Source organism: Rattus norvegicus, chromosome 13 (genome assembly GCF_036323735.1).
Source record: "Rattus norvegicus strain BN/NHsdMcwi chromosome 13, GRCr8, whole genome shotgun sequence".
Classification (NCBI taxonomy): Eukaryota; Metazoa; Chordata; class Mammalia; order Rodentia; family Muridae; genus Rattus; species Rattus norvegicus.
The window spans coordinates 23,267,186-23,295,000 of NC_086031.1; the positions used below are offsets into that span (position 1 = coordinate 23,267,186).

The window sequence follows — 27,815 nt, forward strand, 5'->3', positions numbered from 1 at the left end:
GGGAGCTGGTTAACTATGCCTGCTGCAGTGGGAGCTGGTTAACTATGCCTGCTGCAAGGGGAGCTGGTTAACTATGCCTGCTGCAAGGGTAGCTGGTTAACTATGCCTGCTGCAGTGGGAGCTGGTTAACTATGCCTGCTGCAGTGGGAGCTGGTTAACTATGCCTGCTGCAAGGGGAGCTGGTTAACTATGCCTGCTGCAGTGGGAGCTGGTTAACTATGCCTGCTGCAGTGGGAGCTGGTTAACTATGCCTGCTGCAGTGGGGGAGCTGGTTAGCTCCAGGGAGTAACTGCTCATTCTTCATTCCTTTCTCCTCTGACTCTGAGGTTAGCTCTCTCTTCACTCCTGAGATGTCAGCAAATACAAGGCAAGAAGAACCTCCATGCTCTGGAACAGTCCCCTTCTGTTTCTGGGCCCATTTGAGTGTTCCCTGAGAGAACTGATTGGAAGTACTGTAAGACCATGGCGACCATGGAACAAGGAAGGCCGTAGGAGTAACATAGTCTTCTGGCTGTATCCACACATGTAAATTCTGACAAGAGCAGCAGAAAAGCCACTGGCTGACCCCAATCCAAAGAGCAGACCCACAGAACTAGAGACTGATGAAACAGCTGCTGCTGAAGCCACTGTATCACGGGGTAGCTCAGTGGGGCAACCTTGTATCTCGCAGGAGGGTGATGCTATTAAGGCAGTGCGTTAACCATGAAGAACAGATGGACATCCTACCTCAAGAATACACTGTTATATGAACAAGCTGTCTGAATAACAAGCAGTATTGTTTTGTGTAAGAAGGAACAAAGGAAGAAATATATACATATATGAATACATACATATATTCATATATAACAACACACACACAAATGTTTTATATATATATATATATATATATATATATAACTTACCAATAAGTAGCTTTTTAAACTGTTTCAGTGTTTAAGATAAAACAAGAGAGAAATACCATAGCATGGAATTCAAACTGGCAATTACATTTTCTTCATCTCATGGCCTCCCTGTAAAACAGAACCCCATTTCTTCATAGCATATGCAGTCATCTAACCTTGTCTTCTCTTCTGTGCAAGAATGTAAGCACTGATGGAGCAGAAAACACATCTCAGGTATCTTAACCTCTTCAGCCACTGCCACGTGCCGTGAGAACCACAGAGCAGCCAAGTGCTCGCTAGGCCTGTGAAATGAAACTTCCAAAACATTCTGGGACAGGAGAGATGGCTCAGTGGGAATGACAACTGGAATTCTTCTCCAGAATCCACAGGACAGAAGGAAAGACCAGCCCCCTTGTGGCAGTGTGCACGTTCCCATACAAATAAGTAAATGAACAATGATGACATCACTTAAAGGGCACTGGGGAGCCCTAAGATATCCACAGCTCGGTGTCTTCTGCAGAAGTCCTGCTGCGCCATCTTGCAGGGAAAGGGTAAACATTGTTCGTACGTTGAGCATGTCTCTCTCAAATGTACCCCGAGTTACCCGGAGAGGGTGAAATACACAAAAGCTAAATATGAATGTCAGGAGAGGCAGAAAATGTGAGATAGGTTCTTTTTCTTTAAAAACTGACAAAAAGGAAGTCTAGAAAAATGAAAATTGATGTTTGTCTCATTGTTTCTTGTAAGTCGCAAACCTACTCCTGTGGAGTGTGTAGCGAGGCGAACTTTGGGAGGGATCAGTGGAATCCTGAGTGTGCTGAGCTGGGAGGCTTCAACACCTCACCAGAAGTCAGCCCTCAACCACCACGGGATGCTCTGTACTGACTTCAGTGCTTCTAGGAAAGGGAAGACCACAGCTTTCTCTGTAAACCTTTTCAGAGCTTAACAGTTCTCACTGGAAACCCCATTTTCCTTTGAAGACTTGCCTTTCCTAGTAGGTCTAAGAGTACCTCTTCTATCATAGTTCACTGTCTATGTGTCTAACCCCATGAAGGCAGAAGCTCTTCTGAGAAGGAAGTCTGAGGCACCCGAGTGGTTCAAACTGTACCTCTCTCTTGATGAAGGATTCAGAGTTAGCTTAACCCTTATACATCTTGGACTACATCAAAAGAGAGCATCGTGCAGCATTGTATCTGGACAGCTAAGAATTAAAAACATGCCAAAGACATGTGTAAGAAAGAGCAGAAGCTAATTCTATGTATCCAGTGGGAGAAAGAGGGTGGGGGAGGCACTTGCCTTCAACCTATAAGCTTCATATATGTCTGTTGGAGAAAAACATACATGTAGCAGTCTGAGCCTCAGGAAGAAAAGAAACATCGGAGGCATGGTGGGTGAGCCCAGGAAAGAGAAGAATCCACAGATGGTCAAGGGCTGGTGCTCTATAGAGGACCACAGTGTTTCCTGGAGACCTATGTGGCTCCCTCTGAATGACTGCCTGGTGCAGAGGGGTGCAGATGCTTGAGAAGTTCACCGTAAAGATCTGCCTTAACTACACCAAGTTCATGCAGACCATTGGGATTGATGCCTCCTTATTTGGTAGAGAAAAAATTCCTGGGACTCATACTAAATTGAAACTAGTTTATGCTATTTTAATTTCGACTGTGAAATTTGGGAACTTCAAAGAAAAGTCTGGAAGGAGGCTTGGAATGTTTAAGCTAGCCCAGACTCCACACTCTATGGGCACCATATGGTTTCTCTACCCTTTGTACAAAGGAGAAATCGGGTGTATACCTTTGTAATAAAAGTCTATTCCAAGACCTGGGAGGTTTATTTGATATCTGAAGGGAGGTATTTGACCAGGGGGACACTTAGCAAGAAGAAAATACGAAGCTCTAGGTAAATATTGCCCATCTGCTCCCAGCCCCGCCACCTGCCTCTTACTCCTTCTCTGATAGGTTTGAGCCAAGCAATTTTGTTTTATTTGTGCGCTTTGAGAGGCCACCTGTCGTGGAATAGACTTATACATTAAACAAAGTGAACATTTCATATTTCTATGTCTCCCATATGATTTCCTTAAACAAAAAGCACTTATTTCACCTTAAGCAGATTTTTAAGATGCTGACTCTGACGAGAGGTATAAACAAGGCAATCTTTTGTTTATGAAGACCGTTCTCGGCCCATCCATGCAAAGACGCCCTCCCCTCCCCAGCTCTGGGGAGTTAATCCATCCACACAGTTTGGTCATTTCCATGGCTCTTGCAAGCCACAGTGAAGGAAAAATGTTTTACAAGGGAACATGGTATATTTGTGCTAAAAACAGGCACCACAGCAATCCAGAGAAGGGAGCCAAAGAAAGAAAAAGAAAGAAAACAAGAAAGCAAGCATGAGCACAAGAGAAATTAAGATGGAGAATGTGCCGTGTCTAGGGATGGTATTTCAGGGGGAGGGGGGAAGGGGAGAAAAGGAGGAGGGGGCGGGGAGGGGAGGGGAGGAGGAGGGAGAGAGTATTGAGTGAGATTTGAAGCCAAGACCCAGCTTTGAGACGTCTCTAGCTCTCAGGCTAAGGCCTTTCCCTTGTAACTTTAGTTGTAGCAGTTCTCAGGCAGGGAATATAAAAGTTGCACGAATACTTTGGCCTGAATAACGTGTAGGAAGGCTCTGTGGTTGTGTGGACCTACAGTCTCTTTGGGAATAGACACAAAAGAGAATTACACTTGAGCGGCCACTTGACCTCCGGAGGACCTTCCTTGCTCTGCCTCGTATGAGTCCTTTATGGCCTTGCTCTAACGGGAGCGTCACAGCGGCGGTTTGGGTCTCCTGAATTACTGTCAGCTCAGGCCAGTGTTTGATTGCGTCGTTTATTCTAGCACAGCATTTGCCATGGAGGAACACTGGAGAGGAGAGATCACAGTATACAGTGTAGGCAGCGCTGTGATGTCTCTTCTGTCTCCCCTTCACTCAAGGAGCTCTGTGTCTATGAATTGGACCAAGGTTAGGAACTGACGGAGGCACACATCAAGTTAGGATCTCCCCCTCCTGACCCTCTGCTCCTACTAGTGAGCATTTTTGTATATTATTCACCGATCTTTCATCTAGGTAGCCATGGGGATAAAGGGTTGAGATGGAGGAGATGTGGTGAGGAACATTTGCATACAGAAGAGAGGGAAGATAGAAACCGGCATGGCTAAGGTTGGAGGACAGGATCAGGTCTGCATTACCAGGTGGTACCCTAACAGGAAGAACACGGGAGGAGGAAGTAATGGAGATGTGCTAAGATGGTACTATGTTGTCCAAGTTGGCACAACCAATCTAGAGTTAGAGACATGGAGAGGCATGGGAACTATTCTACTCAGCAGACACAGTTTTGGATAGCCTGAGAGAGAGAGAGAAATAGAGAGAGAGAGAGAGAGAGAGAGAGAGAGAGAGAGAGAGACAGAGAGAGAGAGAGAGAGAGAGAGAGAACAGAGAAGGTAGAAGAGTGACCAAGGATGGTTCCTGACATCATCCTGTAGCATGAACAGACACACAATGTATGCATTAACATAGCTACTCATGCAACACACACATGCACACACCATATATGCATGAAGTTGAGAAAAGAAAAGAAAAAGAAGAAAGCGACCATTTGAAGGCTACTGTTTTCTAGATCTTGGGAGTCTTCAGGGCACTTGCACTGAGAGAGGTCAGGGATAAAGGACTGGGTCATCTTGGACTGTTTGAATGGAGGATAAGAGAAGCAGAAAAGCAAAAGGGCAGACTGTGGGGCTCGCCCTGTTGCTAGCATCTGGATGAAGTGAGTAGTGATGGCTTCAGGCCTGCGGAAGAAGACTATGCCATTCCTTAGGAAATGTCCAGTGTTCTATTAGCAGTGAGCATTATCTTATCCGCAGCTTAAAATTGTATTCTGTGTATCACCATTTCCAAGTATATTTTACTGAAACCTTTGATCTAAAGTAGCCTAATCAGCCATGAGTCTCTCTCTCGACTTCCATGAGCAAATATATCAATTTAAGTCCCTATTGCTTTTATGAATGAGGCTCAAAGGAACTGAACTTCTGCCTATTGAAAGACAGTGGATTAAAAGATAATATTTTTATCTGTGTTCAGTTTGGTCATATGTCTAAGAATGAGCTTATCTTGCCCAAGTCTGCTTTCCTTGCAGCTTCTCTGGTGCAAGCCATTCTGCCTTTTCGGTTTCTCTCAAGTTCCTTTGCAGGGCTGTGCTCAGCAATTCCAGGGTGCCCTGCTCTGCCCTGCCCCACCAGTTCCTCCCAGCAGTCTCCATCCTGCTGGTCTGATTGTCCTCTGACCCACTTTGACACCTCTGGCTTTTCTTTCACTTTATCTGATCCTGAGAACGAAGCCTATTTTCACTCTCCACATTTAATCTACTCAGCCAGCATTTCTCCACTCTTTCCAAGGCCCTCTGTAAACATCCACTGACTGCAGCAGACCTCAGTGTCTCTTGACTCAAATCTCTATTTTCTGAGCCCACAAAGGCACTGCCTGGCATCATTCGCTGGCAGAGTTGGCGCCTGCATTTTAAGTTTATACCCTTTGACCTTGACCAGATCTCAGTGGGGTGTGGGTAACAGCCCTTTACCGTGTCTTTTTCATGTTGGTGGGAGAGTCCTTCTGATATGCACAGCTGAACAGAGATCTAGTCCTTGTCTTCCAGAATGCTCTGGTGCATGGATGGCATCCGGCTGTGTCCTAGCCTGGATGAGGTCTCAGTCTCCACATTGGAGACCTCTTTGCCAGCATCTTGGAACTACAGATGCCAGTACACAGTAGCGAGGGTGTGAGGCTGTGCCATCACCAAACTCGGATGCTCCATAACTTTCCTGCCCAGGATTTTATTAGATTGCAAACAGGCTTTGTTAGAAATGTAAGCCTGAGACTCCTCTTTTTATGTTATGGAGAGACAGGTTCTAATTCATGGGGTTATAGAAAATTATGTTTCTTGTGCTCCTCTGTTGGTTGAGAGAACTTCTAATGCCTAAAAATTGCAATTGATTAAAAAAAAAAAACCTGACCTTTTCCAAAAGAACAAAGATGTAATGTGTCAAGAGCCACATGGTGCAGGGTGTCCCACTTTAGTGATTCTAAAACTCCAAGTCTCCTGGTCATTGGTCACAAGCTACATGAACCCCAGTCTCAGTACCTCAGGTCAAAATTCCAATCTTTTCCAAAGAAGGTCACTATGTTTACATGAGAGGAAACTGTAGGAAGGAAGTGAGAGAGAAAAAGGACACAGAGAACGTTCAACTCTGGGAACGCATGTGCTCTCTCAGTCAGGAGTAGGTGCTGAATTCAGCCAGAAATACCTGGACTACTGAGAACAGGGGAAGTCAACAGCAGGCTAACCAGCCCAGTGTCTGCATAAGCTATTTCCCTCCAGCAATGCAAAGGTTGGTCTCAGAATCTCAACAAAAACGTATGACAACAGGCAAATGTCTGTAGCAGGGAGTGCCAGCCACATGGATGCTTTTATTGGCAAATGTGTCATTCCAGCCTCATGTGCTCAAGACAACTGTATTCAATCCAGTCAGTGTTTAAATCCCTGCTGGGTAGCTGTATGATCTTAATGCCAATAGGTACTCACAGGATAACCACTGCCGATGAACTCATGAGAGAGACCTTAGTTCCTGAGCCCAGCCTTTTCTTAGAAAAGGAAGAAAAAGGAAGCAATTCTTAGTAAAAGACAAACCACAGGGCTACTGTGTTCAAGACTGGCTGTGCACATCAAACCACACACACACCAAAATGATGCTCAGCCCACCTCATCCAGGATGCCAGTGAATTCAGAATTAGGGAGTGAGACTTTCCCTCATACCGAGAACAGCCTGGTGCATGAGGAAGTAACTTCCGGATGTCTCACCTGCTGTCACCCAGAGACTCTCATCTGCTGAGGCCCAACTACAGACGTTCTTTCCCTGAACAGATGCTTAGCTTCCTTTTGGGGGCAGAGTCTAAGGTGCGAGGAAGCCTGTTGCCTTCGAAGACCTTGAGGTCTCAGAGTGGTATCAGGAAAACTGGTAGAGGGAGACGGGAGGAAAGCAGTTCTGTTAGGCAGAAAGTCTATCAGTAGAACAAGTAGGTATGAAAAGAGCTGAGACCAGTCAAGGGAGTTGCTTCCAGAATGATGTGCCCTGGAGGGAGGGGGGGCAACAGGCCAAAGCATGTGATCTCAGAGATAAAGATACAAGAGTCAACCTTCTGAGAGTTGGAAAGCAGAGAGAGATGACGGGAGGGGTGGGGAGAGAGGACCAAAGAGGAGAAGCAATGTGACTGATTGAAGTAAGGAGGGACTTGTTCCTGAAGGTGAGCTAGGACCAGGCAGGGGTGACTTCGAGGAGGCCACAGGGGGCAGTACTGAGCTCAGCATGCCAGCAGCTCAAGTGACCTCAGTGAGATGCAACCCTCTCATCTGCTTCAGGTTTCTCTCTGGCAAGTGCAAGACATTTTCCAAGCTTTGAAAACGCAAATGGAGCCAGCTCTCACCTTGATATCTGGATGGCTCAAGTCAGAGTTGTACATTCCACATATCTCAGAAAAAGCCAAAGTTTTGTGACCAAAAACTCTAAAGGAGAAAAATAAAGTTTAGAGAAAAGTTTCTAGAATCCCCAGTAACCAAATAATGTCAGTTTTTTTTTTAATCATGATAAAAATAAAATTACACTTTGGGCCCTAGGGCACATTTCTATAAATAATACTTCCCCAGAACTCAACCCAGTAAACTGTGGTCTTCTCTTAGTCACTTCTCTCAGACATGACTTAGGCGGGGTCTTTTGTGCCGCTCGCCCCCATCCACCTATCTGTCAAGATGTTTGTATCTACAAGAGACCTGAGAGCCGGCCTCTCCTGCAATCTAAAGGTTTCAGCTTTTTGGTAGGAAACAAAAAGAGGAACCATTACAAGTTTCTGGAGGAATTGCCAACTGGTAGACCATTCAGAACACATAGCCTGGAATTCTCCATTCAGAAAGATCTTCTGGTGCAGGCTGACAGGAACCGGATGTAGATCTCTCCTGAGAGACACAGCCAGAATACGGCAAATACATAGGCGAATGCCAGCAGCAAACCACTGAACTGAGAACGGGACCCCCGTTGAAGGAATCAGAGAAAGGGCTGGAAGAGCTTGAAGGGGCTTGAGACTCCATATGAACAACAACGCCAACCAACCAGAGCTTCCAGGGACTAAGCCACTACCCAAAGACTATACATGGACTGACCCTGGACTCTGACCTCATAGGTAGCAATGAATAGCCTAGTAAGAGCACCAGTGAAAGGGGAAGCCCTTGGTCCTGCCAAGACTGGACCCCCAGTGAACCGGATTATTTGGGGGAGGAAGGCAATGGGGGGATTGCAAGGGGAACACCCATATAGAATGCGAGGAGGAGGAGTTAGGGGTATGATGACATGGAAACTGGGAAAGGGAATAATATTTGAAATGTAAATAAGAAATACCCAATTTAGTAACGATGGAAAAATAAATTAAAATTAAAAAGAAAGAAAGAAAGAAAGAAAGAAAGAAAGAAAGAAAGAAAGAAAGAAAGAAAGATAGATCAGGCTGGAGAGGTGGCTCAGCAGTTAGGAGCACTGACTGCTCTTCCAGAGGTCCTGAGTTCAATTCCCACATGGTGGTTCACAACCATCTGTAATGAGATATGATGCCCTCTTCTGGTGTGTCTGAAGACAGCTACAATGTACTCAGATATAATAAATAAATTTTAAAAAAAAGAAAGATCTTCTGTCATTGATCAGGAAACACACACACACACAGAGAGAGAGAGAGAGAGAGAGAGAGAGAGAGAGAGAGAGAGAGGCATGCTTGCTACAATCCGGATCAGGATACATTTGGGATTGTTTTAAAGACATTTTCTAATAGAGGGAGGAAATTCATATCCTGCTTTGTTTAATTGACATTATTTTTATCATTGGTAAGACGAAGAATATCTAAGTTTACTTACAAGTCTACACTTATGATTCTTCTTTCAAGTCATTTAGTCAACTGTTTAATCAGAGTCCTAGCTAATTTACCATTTATGCGGTATGATTACATCACCTGTTGGTATATCCGTCTAACTTCCAGCACTGTTTTCATCCACCAGTATTTCTACAGTCACCTTAAACTCTAATGTCCTTAAATCACTAAAACTATTCTGTTTTACAATGTGTATATTTTAGAGCTTTATTTTATGTACATGTGCCTGAGAGTGTATGTATTTGAACTACATGCATGCAGGTGTTCACCGAGTCCAGAAGAGGGTGTCGGGCAAGGAGCAAGGAGGGCAGACATGCACAATGCCTTGAGACTCATTTTATGCTACACTCAACACAAAAGGCTTATCACTAGCTTTAGACAAAGTTAGCATAAACCCTGATTCAGTGTGGCTTGCTCTTTTCCAACAGTTTCTACATTGTGGGAACTTGTTCTCCCTTCCCTTAGAAGTATTCAGAGAAAGGATCATGCTGGTGTGTTCAAGAAGGTGGGAGGAGGAGGCTTCAGAGAGCCTCCCACGTTCTGGGTTCTGGGTTCTGACACAGGATGAGATGCCACGCTGGCCTCCAACCTTACACATTCTATCCCATAGAATAAGACACCAGGCCAAGCAGCTCACTAAGTGAACCCTGCTTCTGTTTGCTGACACTCTTGAGGCTGATGTAATAGAACTGAGGCAAATCACCTCAGTAGGGCAACTGATGCACTGCCATCTAAGTACCAGGCCATCATGAAACTGAGATGTTTACTAAACAATTGAAGGCTGAGACAATAGAAAGAAGTCAAAGTTCTAAACACGATTTCTAAGAAAAGAATTGACTTGAATTACTTGGGAATTTTGAGATGGCTCAGAGGGTAAAGGTGCTGAGACTGAAGCCTTGTGTTTGATCTCAGGTCTCACATGTTGGAAGAAGAAACTGGATTCATCAAAGTTGTTCTCTGACCTACACACACACACACACACACACACACACACACACACACACACACACACACACACACACACATTAAAATAAACACATAAATGTAATAAAAATGTTTAAAGGAGTTAGTTTGCGCGTAGGCTCCTAACAAGAAAGGATTGCTTACCTACTGTTTCCAACAGTTAGAAAATAATGGAAGACCATTTTCATAGATAAACAGGATTCTCGGTGTGGGGTAGAGAGGTGGCAAGCCTTGTCCTCTTACAGATGGCCTGAGGAACCTACCCAGGGAATCTGTCCTTACACAGGACCACTTCCTGTGTCATGAAGGTTCCCTTTGTTCCCTGTGATGGGATGTCTGGTCCTGCCATGGAGCAACACCCCTGCAGTCTCTGCCCAGCTTCCTTACCAACCCAGCTCTCCCTCTTCTTTTCACATAGCTCAAAGCTTTCCTTTGTCTGATGCCGACAGCCTCTACCTATTTTTCATTTTTCTCAGGTTTGCTCAGTTAGCAAGCGACAATCACCATCCATAAGGTCTCCTGAGAGCATTACTCTCTCTGCCAGCTGTAGAAGAGAGGCAGAAGGCAAAATTCCTGCCTCCTTTTCTTTCACCTCACTGTCTCCAGAGAACCTTTCTGCAAGGACACGTTGATATCCTCCACACACCTCTCGAGACATCGAGCATGTCGATGGCATTCATCTTTGTCCTCATCACCCTCAACCCAGCCCTGTGGTGTTCTATCACAGTGGTGTCTGCTTCTGCCCTCCGTCCAGTCAGCTGTGACTCTGAATCGCATCCTTCTTACTTTCACTTTTCTGTCTCTCCTGACATCAAGGCCTTTTCAGAACTGGTCTCCCTGCTCTGGTCTCATAGCAACTGACTGGCATCCTAAATCATGTCAGTTGACATCCCCACACTCAACTGAACTGCATCTAATTCCCACTGGCTAGCGTAACCTGAATTCCTTCACTCACAAGTCAGAGACATCTGTCTTCTATGCATTTGAGACTTTCCCAGGTCTCCCAAACACTCCACATAATTTCACTCAAGGTTTTTCTTCATGCCATTTCCACTGTATGAGATGGCCTTCCACCATACCAGTTGTAGAGGAAAAAGTCTACTTTTCAAACCTAGCTCAAATGTCATCTAACTCAGCCAAGTAAATGTTGATTATTACTCTTCTGGAGATTTGCATACTTTAGTCATCTGCAGTTATGGAGCAACATCTGGACTGTCAACTCCTGCTACATCTGGACCATCAACTCCTGCTACATCTGGACCATTAACTCCTGCTACATCTGAACCATCATCAATTCCTGCTATGTCTGGACCATCAACTCTTGTTTCATCTGGACCATTAACTCCTGTTATGTCTGGATTATCATCAACTCCTGCTACATCTGGACCATCATCAACTCCTGCTACATCTGGATCATCAACTCCTGTCACATCTGGACCATCAACTCCTACTCCATTTTTCTTCTCCTCCCAATATGGTGTTCCAACCAAGACAGTTCTCCACAAACACAAGCACAAAGGAAGCTGTCATCCCCTTGATGATTTTATAAGTCAATATTTTCTCCAAGATTTTCTCAGAATTTACAGTCAACCAGTGTCCATGAACAGGCATCCATGGTGACCAGAGCAGAAGGTGCCAGCAGGAGCTTCAGGGGCAAAGGATCTAAGAGGCAGTGGATTTATCCTGTGCCTGTTGAAACCCTATTGCACAGTACTAAACTACAGCACTAGGTACCCATTACTATAAAGACACAGTACTATCCAAAGATAGTATTCACAGGCCTTCCAACATTGCCAACTACAGTGGGGGTAGGATCTCTGTGCTCCAATAATACACAAGAAAAGAAAGCACAAAACTCTGGAAACCAAGACTTCTTGTTCCCTTTGGGACACAGTGGGCTCACAAAAATGAAGGCCTTTGTCACTCACCCATCCTAATTTTCAGACCTTCCACCCCCTCTCACTTCAGTTATAACAAGCAGTCAGAGCCACAGACATTGATGAAAACACAAGAATGCCCCTCCCCAAAAAAACCTCAACAGTTTATTACCTGTGAAGTTAAGCCATTGGGAAAAAAGCCTTTGTATGCGATGATAATTTTTCTTTCAAAGATCAGTATCTTGAGAGCAGCTGTGCAAATTTCCCTGAAGCACTCAAGGTGCTCTATAACATAAGGTGGCCATATGTCCCAGCTTGTCAGGGAGAGTCCCAGTGTACACCTGTTGTTCCTGAACAACTATTAATAGTGCCCCTTTCACTCTCAGAACAGGCCCGTCTGAGTGGCAGATTATATGAGTGCTGCATCTGCGATGCTGCCAGACTCTAGTAGCTTCTCCATGAAAGGATGGTCTGCTCAGGACACAGAGCAGCAAAGGGCCAGCATCAGCTTCCTGACGTCATGCCTGGTGCTCCCTAAGAGAACACACTTCTTTTGGGCTGTTTCTTCACCAAGTAATGTGCTCAAAAACACTTGGGGAGTGGGAACGCTAAGTCAACAGTGGCTCTGCAGACTTGGCTCCTCGTTTTTGAATGAAGCTAAAATATGAGCATCATAACTAGAGAATATGATAGTAGTTCTACAGCTCGAATGACCAGCTCTCAAGGAGTCAGAGGCTTGAGCAGCTTTGGAAGGAGATGAAACCTAAACTGGAGGAGAAAGATGGAAAGGAAAGAAAAAGAAAGAAGAGGAAGGAGGGGGAGGTGAGAAGACAGGAAAGGAGATGAGAAGATTTTTCTTTGAGAGAAAGGACTAGAAGGACTAGAAAGATGGCTCAGTGGATAACATGCTCGCTATGCAAGCACAAAATCTTGCCTTCTGATTCCAGAACCCATGTAAAACCAGGCACAGTGCGAGCCAGGGCTTAGCATTTGAGGGAGGAGTTAGGGGTGGACACAAATAGGTGCATCTCAGGGACTTGCTGGCCAGACAGACTATCCAAACATAGAGTTCCAGGTTCAGTTAGAGACTATCTCAAATAGGAAAAAAAGAAGGAAGGAGAGAAGGAAGGAAGGAGAGAAAAAGACAAGAAGGCTGAAAGTATTACAGAAAGAACTGAGTCTCAACCTCAGGTCTCTTAATGGACATGTACACCCACCACCACCACCACATATATACATGCTTCCACCCTCTGTCACACACATATACATGCACACCACACACACACACACACACACACACACACACACGCATGCACACACACACACGCATGCACACACTACCCCATCTCATTTAAAAGGAAAAAATGGATTGTCATAAACCACTTAAATGATGCTATAAGTAGTATTACCATATATAGTAAAAGAGAAAAATAAAAACAACATACAAAGAGTCTGTGGTTTTTCCCAAAATGTCACAATGATTTCAGGCACAGCAACCATCACTTCTAAGTGACTGGACAACCAGCCAAGAGCTGGTGGCTATATAACTGTTTCTGCTTGTGATGTGGTAAGAAAACAGTGGCCATCTATCTAATTCATCCCAGCTTCCTTCTAACTGGCTGTGGAGGGGTGGGGTGAAGGAGAAAATGGCTTTCTCAGTGTTGAAGCTTTGTTTCTTTCAGTAAAATGTAGGTTTGAACAAATTTATTTCTTAAACTCTGTCTCTCTCTGTCTGTCTGTCTCTCTCTGTCTGTCTGTCTCTGTCCCTGTCTCTGTCTGTCTGACTCTCTCTCTCTCTCTCTCTCTCTCTCTCTCTCTCTCTCTCTCTCTGTGTGTGTGTGTGTGTGTGTGTGTGTGTGCGTGTGCGCGCATGCCCACGCACATATACGATGGCAGAAGTGGCAGGCTTCAGAGGTTGACATCAGATGTCTTTCTCTACCCTTCTCTATCTTTGTTTTGTTTTTTGAGACAGGTCTTTCACGAAGCCTGAAATGAACTTTTTTGGTTCCAGCAAACCCTGGGGAGCCTCCCTTCTCTATGTAGCACAGGGTTCATGAACGTGATGTTACTGTACCTGGCTTTCGAGTGACTGTTGAAAATTCAACCTTGGGTTCTCGTGCTTACAAAGCAAGCACCTTATCCACTGGGCCGTCTTCCCAGCTGCTAAAGAATCCGTTGATCTCTAACAACCACCATCCTTTAGAATCAATTCCAGGGTTTGTGTATTATGTTCTAGGTTTATTTTACTTGATGTTAAACAAAAGACCAAGACGCAATAGGCTTAATTCAAATGTTTCCTTGAGTATTTATTTCCAAGGAAATGGTAAACACTGGGTTAATTGTATTGGTCCCTGCCCAGTGCTAAGAGGTTCTTAAGAAAATACCACAGATCTAAACCTCAGTAAGTAATGGAGGGAAGGAGACAAGGAAGAGGAGAAGCAAATGAAGAAAAAGTAGAGCCATAAAAATTAAAGCCAAATTTAATCAAAAGTTGACATTATGGTATCCCACATAACTACCCACTGAGACATTGGGATGTTACAATGATTCTAATGTCTATGCAGAAATGTGGTTTTGTTCCTATATGAAGTAGGTGGACCTGTTTGGGCTCCCTCATCTCAAAGCCTCAACGTTCTCATTGCCTATGGTTCTGAGATGAAGAGAAGAAAAAGCCATAGGCTATACTGACAATTCTAGAATTTTGGTTTCTTTCACATGGAAATAACATTTAAAAAGTGTTTTGGTTTTAATCCCAGGTATGGGGATTAAGGAGCTACTCCAGACTATCCAAATCAGCTGACTGATTTGCCTCATGCTCTAGCAGAGGCATGGTTTTGCCAGCAGCAGATAGTTCCTGTGATTGTATGATGTTTGGAATTCTAGGAACTATTCAGAGGGCATAGAAATGCAAGAGCCCCCTGGGTGGGTGGTTGTTGGTCATTCAGTGGAGTTGGTTGTAGTTTCTCTCTCTCTTTCTCTCTTTCTCTCTCTCTCTCTCTCTCTCTCTCTCTCTCTCTCTCTCTCTCTCTCTCTCTCTGCCTGTATCCTTATTTGGTGTCCTATATAGTGATGGGGGTGGAGTGGGGATGGGGGTTGGTAAAGGTGGGATGAAGAGGAACCCACAAAGCAGCAAAGACCAGCTATACACAGGCATATAGTGATTTCCATAGCCTTAGACACTTTTGGGAAAGTCCCCAAAATAAGGCACACGAAGTTACAGAGTCTCAGTTTAAGCAACCTTAGAACACCATGGCGAGAAAGTAATATAGACACAGCTCTTGGGTAATAAAAACCCTTAATTCTTCAGAGATAACAAATATGGGAGCTCTAGGTAGTGATGGTTTCTCAGTATACAGCTGGGTATGGTGCCACACTTGAGAAGCTAAAGGAAGTATATTAGGGAATTTGAGCCCTGGAAGACACCTTCAGTTTCACACTATCAACACTGGTTAGTGAGACTTTGTCTCAGAACAAGCAAACAAACCAAAAGACTTCACAATTCAAGACTTGCAAGACACTCATAAAAATGAATCTCTGTGAAAATGGACTTGTCAATGTTCCTACATGTATATGTGTGTTTATATACACACATACCTAAAATACATAATACACCTATACACACACACATATACTCACATATACACATACATACCACATACTCACACACATATCACATACACATGCACAGACACACGCATGCACATACACTGACACAGACATGCACACATACACACACACACACACACACACACATTTGAAGGAGGCAAAGGAGTGTACTATATAGGCCAGTTAGAGAAAAAAGTTTAAAAATCAAAATCTTAAGAATTGAAAATACCACAGTCAGAAGCAGACTGCAAAACAGGATTGCATGCTACTGTGCTTAATGTTGTTACAAAGACAATAGAATCAAGTCAGGAAAGGAAAATAAGTAGATTTGAGAAAGAAGGAAACAGATTTCCTAACAATAGCCCAGGGGAAGTCTTAGGCAATAGAGGAATATCACAAAATAGACAGAGTGAGTTAGAAAACAAATTTAGAGGGAAAAAAAAAACAAATTTAATCTGGGAGTTCCAGGTAGAAATGAGAAACTGAAGACACTGTCCCATTGCTTTCACCTGATATGTCACTAAAACTAACTAAGGAGGGCGACCTTTTGCAAAGCCTAACCAGCAGGTCCAACCATTGGCATTGCACCCAATATTGCCATCTATAAAGTGCATTCTTGAGAACCATGCAATCAAGTTTTAAAAAGACATTACAAAGAAGCCTGTAAGGTAATAAGTAAGGTCAAGACTTTGTGTTGGGCTTCATTCATGGCCATCCTGGGGTTCAAGCAACTAAGAGTGCCCCACGTGCTGTAAATCAGACACATCTGAGTTTAATGACGAATGATAATAACAAGATTTTAGGAGACAGGAAAGATGAATGAACGGCCATACAGCCAACAGACCACAGGAGCAGAGTCCTGAGGCAGGAGTTAGGAGTTTGGGAAGAACCAGCAGGTACCTAGTTCAGAAGCATCCCTAGACCCCTCTAGAGCTGTAGATGTAGAGGACACAGGAGTCACCCAAGAGGGCAACATTGTTCATGACTAGTAAGGGTCCTAGAGCTGTAGATTTTATTCTTAGCCCCACCCTACCTGGATGGTAGCCTCCTTCCCATTTGGTGATGTCAGAGGCCTGGCCTCTGAGAGAGTCCTAAGCAATGAGTTATCCTACGTCACATTAAGCAGAACACAGGCTTATGATTCTAGGCCCATTGCTCCCTTTAGCATCCAGCAGTGGGACAGATAGGGGTTGACCCTGTAACATATTCTCAATAATCAGATCATCTCCCGGACACCCACAAAGAAACTTTAGGGCTACAATTATGAGTTCTCCTGGCAAATGGCATCAACATACCATTCTATAGCATATTTCAAAGGCAACGTTCTCCTTGTTTACCCTCAAAGCTTCCAATAAGTTCAGAAACTCTTCTATCATAGCAGTGACCAGGTAGGCAAGATGGCCAGACATACCAGGAAGGCTTTCAGAGGGGAGCTGGACTTCAAGGCACAGATAAGCAACACAGAGCAAAGAGAAATATACAAGGAAACAGTTGGCAGAAAGCTCATACACTCTGAAAAGCAGAACACCTAAAAAGACCTACTTATTCTTTAAAGACCTATTTATAGGTGAAAAGAGGAAATTTAAGATGACAGAAATGAACACCAAATAGGAGGGCTAGAAATTGAAATTAGGGAAAATATCTACAAACAGTACAAAGTGACAAATAGAAAGAAGAAGGGGAAAGCGTGAGGCTTGGAGGGCAGAGCCAGGGGATGACAACACTTAAATGAAGACTTTAGGAAAGCGGACAGAGGTCACCGATGGCACAGCACAGGCAAACCCTGACCCAGAACCCAGGGAAGGGCAAGGGCTGTGCAGTTACAGGCAGATAGCAAAGCAGTCTGGTCAGAGCTTGCAGAATCAGGGTGGATTCTCCTCCTATCAGCCGCCCTAGCCTATGACATCATCAAGAACAATGGATTTTTGACCTAGGTTCAGACAAGCTATGGAGTGGGGCAATAGAGAATTCTACCTTTTCAAGCATCCACACTGTGAATATGTCTCTCCTGGATCCAGGTTTGACAGGCTTCTGTTACAAAGATGAGAGTAAAACCAAAAGAACCGTATGGACCAAGTACAAGATTAAAGTAGAGGGTGCTACAGACAGTGGGATGCCCGAGGCAGCAGGCCACGAGACAGCAGTCTGCCCAGGAAGTCTTCCACTAAGAAGCTATGGCTACCCAAAAGCCAGCAACTAGACACACACGCACACCCACTGTCACCGTGTGAGACATGTCACTAGTGCGACACAACAGAGAAAGGGAGAAAGAGAAAGCAGGACAAGGAGTGAAGGAAAACGTATTCTCTGCTGATGGTTGTCCACATCATAACGACATGAGAAATTACACACAACTCTAAGAGTTCGGCCAGGATTCTGGAGAGAAGACCAACATCTCCTGGCATATTAGTATGAACATTTTAGAAAATGCATTTTTTAAATAAAATTCCATCAGCAATAGCAAGAAACGATCAGGCGCCTATGAATAAATATATATAAAATGCAAGACCTATGAAATATTATGTATATATGCGCACACATAATTCAGCTGAAAGCTTTAAGGCCTTAATAATGGAAATGCATCATGTTCAGAGGCGGGAGACTCAGCGCAAACATGAGCACCCCCAGGCTAACGCGTGAGCCAAATCAAATTCATATTCAAATTCGAGAATGGGTTTTCTACAGTCACGCTTTGCTGCTTTGAAATTTTATACACAAAAGGTGAAAACCGAAACTAGTAAAGATTATTTTGGATAAAGAGTAAGATACTGACTTTACCACATATCAAGATATTGATACATGCATATACCCTGTAACTAAGACAATATAGTGTTGGTTCAGACCTGTGCGTGTGTGTGTGTGTGTGTGTGTGTATGTGTGTGTGTGTGAGAGAGAGAGAGAGAGAGAGAGAAAGAAAGAGAGAGAGAGAGAGACAGACAGACAGACAGACAGACAGAGAGGGGGGAGAAGGAGAGGGAGAGGGAGGGGGGAGGGAGGGGGAGATCTTTGTATGTGGGAGGTGGTAACACAGTACTGTAGAGGAGGCTGAACTTTCATCAGGTGGGCAGCCATTCCATGTAGAGAAAAACATCTCTAACTCACTTTGTTCCCCCAAATAAGCTTCAATTCCCAATAAAACCAGTGAACTTTAAAACATTTAGACAAAAACCAAGTATTTTCAACTTACACAGAAATTTAGGCTAGAGATTATGTATGTGAATGTATACATCAAAGGGGGGGAAATAAAGTAACTTATTTCAAACTCCCTTATGTGAAAAAAGCTTCTGAAAACCAAACGTGGCATTTAAAGGCATTTTTTAAAGTACACATAATGTATAGCAAACATTGAGACAAGTGTAAGAAAACAAAAAAAGAATCCATTTTCCTCTGCACCCAAAGGAATCCACACCCACGAAGAAAAAGAGGTCCCAACGAACAAAACTATGGGGAAGGTGGTTCAAAGGGAACATCAAGAGAAAACCGGAAATCAGAGCTATGGTGAGAGGCCTCTAAAGCCACCAGATCAGTAAACCAAAAAGCCTGACTGTGCCGAGAGCTGCAGGAGATGCCAGCAGCCAGATCCTCACACAACTGCCACAGGCTGAGCCGGGACAGTTCTGGCAGCTTCAAAGGCTCTGATGTCTTTCCTTGAAGACTGGAGAATCTACTTCCCTTCTGTGTTTTTGAGAAGTCAGCACGCCCACTTGGAAGTACACCCAGAGAAGCTCAGGCAGCCAGTACTTATAAGCGAAATCCAGAAACCCTCTAAAGCCCTATGATGAGGAAACGGACACACCGTGGCACACTCGTGCAAGAGGCTGAGACGCGTGTGTTAGAGGGTTATTACAAAGCAACAGCGATGTATTTCTCAATTCTAGAGAGTGGGCATCCAAGATTAAGGTGCTGGCAAATTCAGTGGGGGCTCAGCCTTCCTCACGATGCACCCACACAGTAGAAGGAGTGGGATCTTCAGAATATCCTTTATAAAACCACTAATCCAGTTCATAAAGTAGCACTCCAGAGAAATCCCTCCTCCGGCACAGTGGAGATAGGACTCGCTCAACACAAACGTTCTCGAGTGATACAAATATTCAGTCCACAACAATATAGTGGTTAAAGGAACTAGATCCCGTAATTTAGGTTTTGTTGCAAGCATAATATTTCAAGTTATAATAAAAGTTGCAAAAGTATTAACTGGTGAGAATAGAACTGTGCATTTGAGTGTAAGAATGACATAAGGCATAACTTACAATATAAAACGACACCGGCCACTGTTATAACACAAGCACGAGAGCCAACGGTTCCTTTCTGGGAGCACCAGGGCTTGCGTGATACTGTCAGCAGCAGCAAAGGAGGCTTTCGAAGTTACAGTTCCTCTTCAAATCATTTATAAACAGTGGTTGAAACTTGGTGTGGTGGGTGGAATTACAACTGTAATTCTAGCACTAGGTAGGTTGAGGCAGGAGGATTGTCATGAGTTTGAGGCCAGTCTGGACTTACTAATGAGTTTTAGGTCAGACTGGGCTACACAGAAAAACCCAAAGAAAAAAGAGAGAGACTTATTAAACAGTCTGCGGGTCTCGATGACTGTATTGTTTTGCATCCTATAAGTGTAAGGTTTTGAAAGTTTTGTTTAAGAGGCTGTGCATGATATTCACCTGCCCCTCTCCTCCATCTTTCAATAAGACACTGCCCACCGCCATCTTACTTTGGGTCCTGCTGACACAATGACAAAGTCACTTACTAGAGCCCCTCTGAGACTGCTCACTGTTGAGGGACACATGACAGTCTGTTCATGAGCATCATTAGCAAAAGGACCAGTGGCCTCCACAGTGGCCTGTAGGTCACCATTTCCCTGCTCAAAGCTCACTCATCACACCACCAGCACCACGGCACTCACTGAGTCATTCGTTAGTTAACAGAAGGAACTGGTGCTTGAGGGAAGTATGGTGGGGTGGGGTGGGTGGGTGTGGGTGGAGGAGAGAAACCTCCTCCTAAGGAAAGGCCATGACATAATCTGTAAAAAGGGAAGCCACCAGCTGCTCGCTTGCTCGGGTCATCTGATGTCTTGTCAATGGGTCTGTGACTCACTATGGAGAGGCCGAGTCTTCACTACACATCTGCTGAGGAGGTAGAAGAGGCCGGAGGAGAAAAGAGAGGAACACTCGCTATTAAGTCAATGGCCTTAAGGACAGGTGTTCCTGGCAATGACATCTGACCCCACCTTGCCTGGGGAGGGTCTCTCAGCCTCTCTATCTTTTAGCTCTTGTTTTTTTGTTTAGACTTTTATTTATTAGTGTGTGCATTTATGAGGGCATGTTCCATGTGCAGTGTGCTTGCAGAAGACAGGGAGGGTGTCAAATCCCCTAGAGGTAGATGTGCAGGCAGTTGTGAGTTATCTTACATGGATGCTGGAAACTATGAGTGCAGAAAATACTCTTAATTGCTGAACTCCCTTGTTTTGGTATGTGTGTATGTGTGAGTGTGTGTGAGTGTGTGTGTATGTGTGAGTATGTGAGTGTGTGCGTATGTGTGTGACTGTGTATGTGTGTGCATGTGTGTGTATGTGTGTGAGTGTGTATGTAATGTGTGTGACTGTGTATGTGTGTGCATGTGTGTGTGTGTGTGTATGTGTGTGTGTGTCACTGGCTACTACCAAATTCACTATGTAGCTGAGGATGACCTTAAACTTCTGGTCCTCCTGCCTCTACAAATGCTAGGGTTAGAAGCATATATTATACTAATCAATTCATTCATAGAATGTGTAGATTGGGTTACTTATTCCCCATAGGAGCACCCAGATGTAACTGTGGGTGAAAAACTCAGCTAGAATTTTCAAACCAAGAGACCAGCAAAGTTAGCATGCTGTCCATAAAATATGGACATATGCACAATGTCAGCAGATACATATATATGTACCTGCTGTATGCATGTATACATGTATGTATGTATGTATGTATGCATGCATGCATGCATGCCTGGATGATGTGGTTAACTCTGTCACAGAGATTTCACAGCTTCAGCAATGGCTGTAGGTATGCTACAGAATCCACTTTTCCTAAGCTAAGACCCCTATGGGGTGAGGGTCACAAGAATTGTCAACAGTGAATGATTTCTGTACATCCTATGACCCAATATTAATTCAAGATCAAATGGGAAATGAATCATAGCGTTTTTGCAGTGTTCCTGTTTTGGTCACACCACAGCCTTGTTTCTGAACTCCCGTGTTCTTGGCAGCAGACATGATGCCACACCACACAATGTTAGAAGTACCTCAGCTTCAAGATCACAAGCTAATATCACTCTGTACACTCAATACTGTCTGCTTTTATAGAAACACTAGTAGTCTAATTATGGAAACAAAGACTTTTCATATTTTTCTACCATCACTCCTCAGTATATTTTGGTTTCTGTTATATCCACGCGTTTGATTTGTAAATTGCTATTTGAATTGCTGATTGCATTTTTCAGAATAGATCATTGCAGCAGCATACAGCGCACTCAGTTTACTGGTGAGTGAGGCCAGGGCCTTGTCACCCTAGGCAAACACAGCGCTGAGCCTCATCCCCAACCCAGCTCTGTGTATTGAACACTAGGGGGAGAGTCCTGGAGCCAGTGCAATCCTAGTCTCTCTGTTTGGGGGCCATTCCTTTTCCTTTTCTTTTAAAATCTGCAGCAGGAACTTCAGCGTCTTCCCCATGCAGAGGGTGTGAGGCTCACTCTCTTACTTGTCACTTTGCTCTTCAGTCCTCCATAAATACACAATGCCCAGTAGTGTCCATTAACCTATTTAATCTCCAACAATGCCATTACTCAGGGCCCTAGCCTACCCTCTCTCCTGTTCCATCTTGGGTTGCCTATAGACTGTTCTAGAAGGAGATCTAAGCCCCTGACGGTTTGAAGAAGCCAGTAATGGGCTCCATCCCGTCAGAGGAGTAAACAGGCTGTGGGAGTGGTCTGGACCAGGAGCCTCTCCCCGAAGCAGCACCACATGCACATTTGAAGCTGCAAATAAGAAGGAATTTTCTGGCGGAAGAAACTGCTAAATAGCAAGGTGGGTAACCATGGGAGGTCCCGGAATCTCCTCTCGAGATCTTTAAAACGACGATACAATCTCCCATGTCTGTGGTAATTTTCTGCAGTCCCGGCAGTCCCGACTAGAGACAGACGGAGGCGGTACCTCCTGGAGACTCCGCCCCAGGCCTGTGATCCGCCCCTTGCCTTCAGTTTGGGCTAAGCTCCTGAGGAGTCTTCCCAGGGAAGCTCTGGGATGCAGAGCAGGCTTGTTTACATCAGACTCTCTTCCTCACACCTCTTTCCTTGTTCTCAGATGGAAACTGGTCAAAGGTCAGGGTTGCCCAACTGCCCACACATAGTTTGGTCGTAGCATCAGACTCCGGCAAAACAAGAGGGTTGATTCTAATGTCTGTGCCTCTCCCCCAAGCTCAGAACCCGGGTGAGAACAGACAATTAGCTTTTGCTAGCAATCCATTCCAAATGAAAATATGATCCTGCTAATTGATTCTAAATAGATTTTTAAAAAGAATCCTTGGCCGCATTTCATCCTGAATACAGAGTTTCAAAAGTGTTCATTCCAGGGTTGGTTTTCCCCCCTTTCTTCTGGCTTAAACCCCAAATGGCCAAGATCCCAGTCTGAATAAACAGTGTGGGTGGTGACTGTTCTGTGGGGCCCAGTAGAGGATACAATCACTTTCCTTCTCTGCTCAGCATTAAATCATGTAAAACTAGCTGGGGACGTCCATAACCTCCTCACCAAGGAACCAAGGGGCCGTGTAACGTGTATTCTTTGCCCAAGGAGGGATGGAGCAGAAAAGGATTTCTCCTGGCTGTGAGCATTTGATTATGCAGAGAGTTCGTTGACCTCACAGGCAGCTGTCAGATGATCTTGCTAAGGCCTGTGAATGGTATCCCAGGAATGCAGTGATGTGGGCAGAAACCCAGTGAGTTCATGCCACCAAGTGCTTTCAATGGGAGGAATGAGTGGCTGACCAGAATGCCTCCGGTGGGAACAGAACCAGAGGATAATCAGTAATTCAATATCACCTAAGCATTGCGGGATCTTCAAAAGTGATCCCTGGAAATCAAAAACTCAGGACGAGCCCTGTAGGCTGGTGAGGGGGTTGGGAGGCAGGGCAATGGGAGGGTGAGTGGGGAAGTCAGCAGGGTTACTGCTGCGGCAGGCTGCAAAGACCGGCAGTTTCAGCCTTCCCTCCCTGTGTAAGCGGTAATGTTTTCTAACTTCCCTGCCTCTGACACCAGAGGAAATGGGGAAGCAACCCATTCATAAATACTCCGTGGAGCTTGAAGGGGACAGTGGGGCCTCTGTGTACTTAGACAGTTTTGATATAATGCAGCCCTATATGTGTAAGCAGTAAGTGCACTCCTTGTCAGTAAGTGCCCTGAAATGCTTCTCATGCAAAGAGGGCTGCTTTGCTCTTCTCCCTTTCACTCTATCTGGGGCAGCCTCTGTTCTACAGGCAACTGGGCTATGGAGAGCATGGGAAAGTATGGGACCACACTGGGCTCTGCTTCTGGGTAAAAAGAGATGGTGGCTTCCCAGTCAGTGCAGTCAGATGGCTAATGGCAGGGCTTCTCTGACTCCAAGGAACTTGCACTGCTTGGGCTTGATGCTTCTTCAAACACCTCTCTTACCTTATTGAGTATTTGATAGTTTCTTTCAGTAGCTTTCTCACAAATGCACTCACTTTACCAAAGTATTATGCTTTGCCTGGGTAAATACTTCACAGTCACATCTTAAGTCAAGACTGTGTTGCGTTAGCTCTGGCCCCTTTGGTGTATAGAGAATTAGTGGCTGGAGCTTAGCCAACAGTTCTGATATCCGCTGGAAGCAGAACTGAAGGAATCTTGTCTCACTTTGAAAGTAACCTGATGTTCTAAAGTCCCTTACCATATCAGTCACCTAATTTGAATGTATGGCATCTGTCTATACTCATGTCAACATAGTGAGTGTTTCCAAGGCACAGGACGGAGGCTGGGGACGTAGCTCAGTGGTAGAGCGTTGCCTGGCATTCACAAAGTCTTGGGTTTGATACTCAGTATCAATTCTAGAAACTGAGTGCGGTGTTATTATATACCTGTAATCCCAGAATTTTGGAGGCAGGAGGATCACAAGTTCATGGTCATCTTCAACTACAGTGTGACTTGAGGTCAGTTGGGGAGATGGGTTACCTGTCTCCGGAAATGAACTGAGGAAGGGAAGGAGTCAGGCAAGCAAAGCATTAATGAACACGAGTAAGACATCCATTCTCAAACGGGTTCGAGGTACATTGTAAGCTCAGCAGTCTCCATCTGAACAGGGCTCTGTGCATACAGGGGTTGGTGACTGGACCCTTAAAGGGAGTCAACAGGCCAATGAGGATTTACGGAGAGCTCATTTACACTTAGGCATGATGGAATTCTACAGAAGAGTCGCACCACTGGACGGCTAGCATTCTATAACTTTATCTTCTTTTTAAGACGTCCATTGATGGCTGAGTAGGCTCTCTTTCAAAGTCCTTTGAGATCTACAGCATTTATTTTTATTTTGTTGAATGAAAAGTCAGTGAAAGAGGAAAAGGATTTCTTTCTATCACAGCCCGAGCAACGAAAGCCTGTCTTTGACTCTTCAAACATCGTTATGATTATCCCCATAGCGACAGGAAGCTTGCATACAGATAAAGACATTTGCACACACAGTAACATCCGAACCCACTTCAACCCATTCGCTACTACAATTTATAAAATTCCATGTAAGAAGTGGCTTTTTATGTCTCATGGCGTTCCTATTGGGAAATTACTGACAGCCACAGTTATGCCAAGTACTATCAGAACAGGGCTCAATCCCTTTTCTCCATTGGGGCCCCACCATCTCTGAACTACCATAGCAACTTAGTTCTTTCTCTTCATAGTACATACTACCTTCTGCCTTGTCAGATGGTGGTTGACTTGTCTATGTTAGAGTATAAGTCTTTGGACTTCAGGGACAGCTCTACTCCTCTTTAACAGTCTCATTAACAGAGGTGGCAACCGATAAAATGAATGAGTGAGTAAATTTCATGAGCTCGTTGGATGGTTTTAGTAAAGTATCAGATAGGAAATGTCTCAAGCCATATGGTCTCTATCATAATTACTCATCTCTGCAGTTAGAGAGAGAAAAGAGACATAAACAAATGAGCATAAATATGTTCCAATAAAGCTTTATTTACAAAAACAACTGGTGAATCTTAGTGAAAACACTAAATACTATGATGCCAGGAAAGTTGTGCCCACTGGTACAATAGTTGCAAGCCTGTTGGTAGGTGATGACAATTGCTCTTTAATTGATTGGGAGACCTGAAATCACATCTGTTATTTAATGGTCAAATGCCCATGGCTATTGAGGTAATGGGTTCTATAGTGGGTACGCTGTGTTGGTATTTTGCTGTGGACATGAGGATGTGTCCTTCAAATTGCCCTCTAAATCAGAGGTTCTCAACCTGTGGGTTGTAACCACTTTGGGAGTCGCATATCAGATATCCTGCATATCCAATATTTACAATTCATAGCAGTAGCAAAATTACAGTTATGGAGTATTAATAAAAATACTTTTGTGGTTGGGGGTCACCACAACATGAGGAACTGTAGTAGAGGGGTGTAGCATTAGGAAGGTTGAGAGCCACTGGTAGGAATGTTTACATTTATGAGAATGATTTATTGTTTCTGTCAGCTTTGGTCAAGGAAGATTCTTTTTGCAGTGGGCAGCAGTAACATTAGAGACTCATAGCTGGTCAGAGTGCTGAGAATAAGTGACTGTTGACTACTACTCCATAAATAGGACATCTTTATCATTCCTGTCAAGATTCGGGGTACGTCAGAGAAGAGGGAGTGGTAGGAGACGAAGGAAGAAGTTGCTGTGGAATGCTGTCTCCAAGGTATGGCAAGGCCATTTCAACCTTGAACTCACACAGCTGTGATTACTCGTACAAAACTATCTCAAGATTAGGCCTCTCACCACCCAGCCATGAAGTAGAGAGGGATTCCTAAAGCCCCACCTCTCCCTGAGCTCAACAGGCAGTTAATGTTTGCTGGCAGAGACATTTCCTTTCAAGGTATAGGCACTGGTAAGGGCTCATGCTCCTGTAAACAGTTCTCACCCATGCTTTTGCAAGCAGCCCTGATTAAATGCAATACATGACACACACGAAAAAAAGGATCAGAAAGTGTAGAGAGTCAAGGTAGAGAAATGGAAGTAAATATGATTAAAATATAGTATGCATAATTTTGAAAATGTCATAATGAAACCCATCACTGTCTATAATATATGGTTAAAAAAAAACTTAAAGAAACTGGTGTACAAGATTTGGCCCACATACCAGTTTTTTAAACTCTGATCCATGGTTGTCTCTCTTTCCATAATGCCAGACTACTAAAATTTGATGATGCCTAGATATAATTAGGGATCAGAAAACAGTGTTTGCTATCCTCATAGCAGCAAATTCGATAAAACTGAGCAAAACACACAGAGAAATTAGGTACCCTACCAAATATATTTCATGTTTAACTGAACACATTCTATATGCTTAAGGAATAATACTCATCTCTAAAAATAAAGGCAGTAGTCCACTGCCTGCACCATCATCCTTGAGGTACCAGGGTTGACTGGACTTCAGCACTACAGTGTCTGGAGCTAGTTAATGTTAACCTGACACTTCCCCAGAAAACTCTCCCATTCAGCCCTCCACCAGGTCATTGGGTCTCTGGTTTGACTGTTAGCCCCTCCCCCAGGTCCTTAACAAAGATGAAACGTTTTGTTTGACAACGCTGTGGAAAACACCCGAACACAGAGAAGACTTCAGCATCCCGAACACTCTGCAAACACATACCACTAGAGGATGCCTGAAGCATCCTGCGAAGGCAAGATGTCCCCATCTGGCCACCTGGCCGGATGGAAGGAGTCTGGTCTAGCATGTATCTTTGTTTCACTGTCAGGGCATTGTCTGTGGAATATGTGTGTGTGTGTGTGTGTGTGTATTGAGAGAGAGAGAGAGAGAGAGAGAGAGAGAGAGAGAGAGAGAGAGCTGCACTTTGATCGTGTGGATGCTAAAAAGATGCGAAGTCCCAGGGCCGACTATTTGTTTTAGAAAGGTTCAACTAGTCTCTGCTGTGGTATAAAGGGATGGATCTGCAAACCACATACAAGTGACAGGTGGCGAGTGTTCTGTCTATTTTCAGGTAGTCTGAATAAAATCCATCTGCCCTCCCCAGATTGTGGTCAGGCAGTCCTAGATAATTCTAAAAATAATTTAGCCCTTCCATTGCAGCAAAATTCTCTTCAACACCAGACCAAGTTAAGAAAACAATTAGAGGGGATCTATGCCTTATGGAAATGGAAGTGGTTGGGTATGTTGGTAAACACTGGGAATCCCAGTTCTTGGAAGGCGGGCCGAAGTGAGAGAATTACAGATGAGGAATTGGGAGGAGGAAGGGGAAGAAGAGAAGGAGA

The 27,815-nt window shown here is 44.3% G+C and overlaps 1 protein-coding gene and 1 long non-coding RNA gene across 2 annotated transcripts in view; both read right to left on the bottom strand.

Annotated features, from left to right (window-relative positions):
* The window catches only part of Bcl2 (BCL2, apoptosis regulator), a 162,437-nt gene that overhangs the window by 62,722 nt on the left and 71,900 nt on the right, over positions 1 to 27,815 (bottom strand). The window lies entirely within an intron of this gene.
* Positions 20,583 to 27,815, bottom strand: part of LOC134481474 (uncharacterized) — a 50,227-nt gene continuing 42,994 nt past the window's right edge. Inside the window, exon 2 of the long non-coding RNA XR_010056970.1 lies at positions 20,583 to 27,815. This exon is cut by the window's right edge and continues 28,301 nt beyond it. This is a non-coding gene — a long non-coding RNA (uncharacterized LOC134481474).